The 6,000-nt window shown below is 47.5% G+C and overlaps 1 protein-coding gene across 2 annotated transcripts in view; it reads right to left on the reverse strand.

The window, feature by feature from the left end:
- The window catches only part of LOC137564185 (sodium- and chloride-dependent GABA transporter 1-like), a 70,059-nt gene extending 65,574 nt beyond the window's left edge, over positions 1-4,485 (reverse strand). The window contains exon 1 of one of the 2 annotated variants that reach the window (XM_068277673.1): positions 4,417-4,485. The gene's annotated coding sequence lies outside the window, so the exon portion shown is untranslated. The other variant, XM_068277674.1, reaches the window with a different exon arrangement.
- Positions 4,486-6,000: the final 1,515 nt, after the last annotated feature.

Raw genomic sequence — 6,000 nt, forward strand, 5'->3', positions numbered from 1 at the left:
CGCCGCTACCCGCCATGCCGCGCAGCCCCCCCCCTCCCCGACCCCTTGCGCAGCCTGGCCAATCAGTGCCAGGCAGCGCTGAGGGGTGGATCGGGACTCCCTCTGACGTCACGACGTCCATGACGTCGGTGACGTCATCCCGCCCCGTCGCCATGGCGACTGGGGAAGCCCAGCAGGAAATCCCGTTCTGAATGGGATTTCCTGCTTACTCTGATCGCCGAAGGCGATCGGAGTGGGTGGGGGGATGCCGCTGCGCAGCGGCTATCATGTAGCGAGCCCAGGGCTCGCTACATGATTTAAAAAATGTTTTAAAAAGTGCTGCGCCCCCTCCTGGGCGATGTAATTGAATCGCCCAAAGGGTTAAAGGAGAACTGTAGAGAGAGGTGTATGGAGGCTGCCATATTTATTTCCATTTAAGCTATACCAGTTTCCTGGCTATCCTGCTGATCCTCTGCCTCTAATACTTTCAGCCATAGACCCTGAACAAGCATGCAGCAGATCAGGTTTTACTGACAATTTTTTACAGATCTGACAAGATTAGCTGCATGCTTGATTCTGGTTTGATTCAGCCACTACTTCGGCCAAATATTTCAGCAGGGCTGCCAGGCAACTAGTATTGCTTAAAAGGAAATCAATATGGCAGCCACCATATACCTCTCACTACAGTTATCCTTTAAGGTTAGAGTGAGCATATGATGTTTCCCACAATGCATCACTGCTGAGTATGCAAATCATCCCTCTGATAAGAAGGCAAATTTCTGTTTTGCATAGCATTTTAGCAAGAGGGCTTTTTGGTCCTTTTAAGCCCCATACACATTCCAACAAGTTCTGGTTCAGCATGAGCTTGCTGGGCAATCTGTAACTCTGGATAATGACAGCAGTAGTAGTGATACGTTATGCTGTAAACAGCAGAGCTGGGACAAGGTCCTCCAGCACCCAAGGCTGAGACACCAAAGTGCGCCCCTCCATCCCTCCCACCCCAGCTGTCACACACTGATTGCTATTAGACTAAGAGGGCCACAGGGCCCACAACCTCCCCAACACCTTAATCTCTAGTTATCTGGCTTGCAGTCACTGCTATGTATCCCCTTTTCTTATATCTTTCTGCTTAAAACGCAATTAGGAATGACAGCTGAATCAATTGTGCGCCCCCTCCTACACTGCGCCCTGAGGCTGGAGCCTCTCCAGCCTATGCCTCGGCCCGGCCCTGGTAAACAGTAATGAGAAACATGCAAGTATCTTAGCCCAGAGCTAAAATCAATAAAGCAAGTATATTTACTCATGAACCCCAGCTTCATTTTAAGGTGTGTTAACCACATTTAAGGCTCTAAATGCTTGGGGATTTGTTACTGTAAGGATTCCTCCTGTGGTGTGTTCTGTCCATTGCGGTGGAGCCGCAAACGGACAGTTCTGGCTTGTCAGCCTGCATTCGGTTGTGCATTCGTAATGAGTCACATTGCCATTTTCAATTGCTCTGCAGTTCTTGGCAGCTCAGAATGCTGTCATCCTTCCACCAATGGCTTTCTACAGCTGAGCTGCAGCCAGATAGCCCTGGATTTCTTGCATGCATGTTGTTGCATAGAACTGCATGCATTGGTACAGATAGTCTTTCAGGTAGCAAATGGTAACCAAGCCAGCTCAGGATTGAATGATTACCATTCAGCTGTGTGGAGATTTGCATGCTTGCATCCATTGGCTGATGCCAGCATAAAAGTCTGCCTCCCCCTGTTAGACCTCGCCCGTCATAGTTTCAGCTCTGTCTAAGCTGTTATTGGGTCCTTTGATATTGTAAAATATATTCCTAGTCTTGTTACTTTCTAGTTCAGTTAACTTGTGGAGCTACGATTATATATTTCACATGGGGACATATATACGTACTCCTTCTAGTGCAGAGAATTGTATTGTTTGTATTGCCTAGTGAGCAGGGGAGGACTGGCCAGGGGGGAAGGGGGGAGACTTCCCCCCAGGCTGCCTCTCATTTAATGATTTAGGGCTGGCCAATCCACCAACTGCTTCGATAATTATTATCCAATCAGATCAAAATCTGTGCCGCCACAAGCATGCCCAATGAACAATTTTACTTATTTTCGGGTAGAAAGTAGTTGAATGTATCGATCTGAGATGCTGGAAAATCTCGGGCCGATGTGGTCGTGAAGTGTAATAACAAACTATGAACGTGCGGCTGTTGTCCCTCAAAATGTATTATGTGCCCCTTGGTGCCTGTGCATTTATACTTTACCTGTCATGCTGTCCCTCGAGTATCCTTGCTGTATTTCTGCATTGGCGACCTACGTGACTACCGGTATATAGCACGTGGGGCGCGTGTGATGTCATTTGGGCTGGGGCTGCCGTGAAACCGGGCCTCTTGTTTGTGTTTTCCTCCAGGCCAAAAGGTCCCAGTCCTCTCCTGCTAGTGAGTTCGCTGTATTGCTCCAGTCAGATCTAGCTAGTCTCCTTGCTTATGTTATATATTGGTTCATTGCCAATATATACATATTCTAGTCAGCGTTTGTTATTTTCCTTGTATTCGTGTTACGGTGATCTATCAGTGCCGCTGATATATACGTACTCGAAACTGTTGATATCCTGTGTTCAGCTAGTCAGTTTTTGCACGTTTCGGTAGGTTGCGCTTAGCTTGATCGGCCGTGCTTAGCTAGCATAGTCCTGTCCTTGCGAGGTAGCCAATGCTGTGGTTGCTATTGGTTACCTCACTCTTGTCTTTGTGAATGCTTGCTGTCACTGAGGCAGTGACTAGATTAGCAAGCATTCATTCTGTCAGCCTCTGTCCTCCTAGTCCTGTCCTTGCGAAGTAGTCATTGCTGCGGTTGCTATTGGCTACCTCACTTCAGTCTGTCTTGTATCTGTCTGAATGTTTGCTATCGCAAGAGCAGCGCAACATCGCACTGCGCTGCCATTGCGTCTTATCAGAAGCCCAGAGCTGCAGTTGCTCTGGGCAGACTGTGTGGCCTCTTCCATTATCCAGCTTTTAGCCTTGTTATGCTGGGTGGTCAGAATGTATGACCCCCCCAGCATTACAGTTACACAAAATAATTGTTGATGATCATTCTGCATAACGTGATCATGAACAAGAGCTGTGTCGATTCGCGAACAGGACCACTTCTGGCCATTTTCATGCCCAAGGCAAGGCACCTGTTGCCTGCCACCCACTCCTTACACTTATTAATAGGAAATCTGCAGCCTACATTAATTGGGTTTGCAGACAACAATGAGGAATTGATAAGTTAGATTTCAAAAAAATGTTTCTCAAATCAAGTCTTTAAAAGGATATACAAGTTCATAGCAGGTCAGATACACCCCACTGGCTCAAACTCGCTCACATAACAAACCCTTCCTACAACTGTTGGGAGATGAGTAGCCACATCTATTAAACAAAAACATTATACTGTTTGTGTGAAGCCTGGGTCTTTACATGTTGAATTATTGTCCTGGAAATCAAGAATTGCAAACGAAGAGTTGCAAATGAAGAGTTGCAAAAATCAATACAGACCAAATCAAAACAATTGCAGCTTAATTAGCTCATGAACAGTACCTGCCATTCATTGTCATGCTATTCAGCCAACCTTTGTCATGTTAATGAATAGTGCCCATTTAGGTGTTAAAGTTACCATTCATCCCTGTCTACATGGAAGTAGCAGTTTTTCATAAGAATTGCATAAAGCACAGTCTGCTAATAATAGCTCATTGGTGCCCCCTCAAGCAGCTGTCACCCTAGGCATCTGCCTGATATTACTATGCCTAGAAACGGCCCTGGCGGTGAAGCAGACTGTTCTGTTCTATGGAAAGTGGAGAGAGCAACAAGCAGCAGTAGAGTAGCAGCCAAATGAGGTGCGCATAAAAGTAAACTGGGCAAGACACAGAACATTTATATTGAGCTATTCTCCCAGTGGACTCAAAGTGCCAGAGCTGCAGCCACTAGGACACACTCAGTAGGCAGTAGTAGTGTTAGGGATTCTTGCCTAAGGTCTCCTTACTGAATAGGTGCTGGCTTACTGAACAGAAAGAGCTGATATTAAAAATCCAGGTTGCCTGTGTCAGAGCCCTTAACCAGTAAACATCCTTGCGATATACAGAACTAAATTGACGAGAATATGTTGCTGTATGTGAGGCTGTTCCTCTGCCTATAATATCCTTTGCAGGCCTGACCCAGAACCGGCATACAGATCAGGTATCCTCTCTCTAATGACTGCATGCTTGTTCCAGGTGTGACTCGCACAATACTGGAGGGAAAAAAATCACATTCATTTAGAAAATTTCATTTTTATAAAGGCGACAAACAGGACAGTCAGGCCTCCTTACTGTACTCAGTGCAGGTTCCCTTTACATCTTCCTCTGAATAAAACTGTGTGATGAATCAGGTTTGCCCCTCCGTAAGATCTGCTAGCATCAGTGTCTTACCTCAAGCTGCTGCCACATCTGTTGTGTCAGGAGAAATCCCACCGTCACCCAAACTGATTGCCCATAGGGGGTCTCTGCGCTGTGCGGCCGCTCCACCCCTGTTCATCATTAGCCCAGATATTGATTGTTTATTAATGAGCTTCTGGTTCATGTCCAGTATAATCACCATCAAGCCATGTGACAATGCCATCATGTAATGTGTCCCTGAAGGACAGCAACTTGTGTCCCCGTCATCACTCACTGCTATTCCACCCCAAAACCGCTCTGTAGTTTTGAATGAATGATGCAAAAAAAAATTGTAAAACAAATTTTTAAATCGTAAAATTCACAGATCCTTACCTCCTTCTCAGCAAACCGCAGATGTCAGCTGACTCCTCTCCGGAGTGCAGAAATAAGCATGCCGTGGAATACCACAAGACTTGTAAGTAATGTAGAGAAGATTCCGCACACAGTGGCCCATATGCAATTAACTTTTTCTCCTGAGTTTTCTCCTAGGTGATATTTTTAAAGAGAATCTGTAACTTTCAAAAGTGCTCCTGAGTACTTACCTCAGGACCCCGTCCTGCTCCGTCTCTGTTTGAACAGCCGCCGTGTAAATATTTAACTTTCAGGCTCCAGCGCAGGCGCAGTAGCGGCTCTCGGGTCGGAATCAGGCGGAAATAGGCGATCCCAGTAGGGTCCACTGGGATCTGTTGCCTGCCCATACGCCACAGGCCGATTCCCGAGCGATTATTTCAGCATGAAATCTCTCAGGAATCTGCCTTGTGACGCCGCATCTGGCCCCGGTGCTGCCCCCCGTAGTGTAAAATGTGATCCCCGCTGCCCAGTGCAGAATACTTTACCTGTTGGTTTCTGCCGCTGGCTCCGTCTCTGCATTGCCTCTTAGACGCGCGCACCATGTGGTTGCCGGTGTAATGTGTGCGTGTGTGTGACATCACACAAGCGCCCGCGTACACTCCCACAACCAGGTGGGGTGCGTGTATGTACATGGAGGGCGGAGTACGGAGCCAGCGGGGAACACCGTCAGGTAAGTATACTGCACGGGGTTACCGGGGGCATATTTTACACTGCGGGGGGCCGCGCTGGGGCTTATTGCAGTTAACGCTCATCCTGATAGCGCGTGCTGTTACCGCCACGCACCTAATTGAGCATTTCGGTCATACATCTTGCAGCAAGTCTGATAGATACATGTGACCGTTTTTGGCCTTAAATTGTTTGCATTGTCGAAATGGGCATGTTTTTTGTAATAATTAAATTGGATGGTCGATTGTCCGCCAAGTTGACTGATGTATAGTCACCTTAAGGGACCGTTTCCACTAGAAGCGGTGTGATGCGGCTACATAGCCGCATTGCACCGCGGGTGAGCTGAAACACATGCACGGCAACGGAATAGTTGTTGTGCGGAGTGGTGCGGAGCGATCTGAAAATCTGCAGCATGCATGGCCGCATCCACACGCACCAGCGTCCTATCTCCTCTAATTGATGCGGAAGTGACGCGGCCAGCAGCGGAAGTGATGAGAAGGAGCAAGGTAGCCGGATTCGCATCACTATCCTGGTGGAAATGGGCCCTGAGGGCTGGAACCC

The sequence above is a fragment of the Hyperolius riggenbachi genome, chromosome 3 (genome assembly GCF_040937935.1).
Source record: "Hyperolius riggenbachi isolate aHypRig1 chromosome 3, aHypRig1.pri, whole genome shotgun sequence".
Classification (NCBI taxonomy): Eukaryota; Metazoa; Chordata; class Amphibia; order Anura; family Hyperoliidae; genus Hyperolius; species Hyperolius riggenbachi.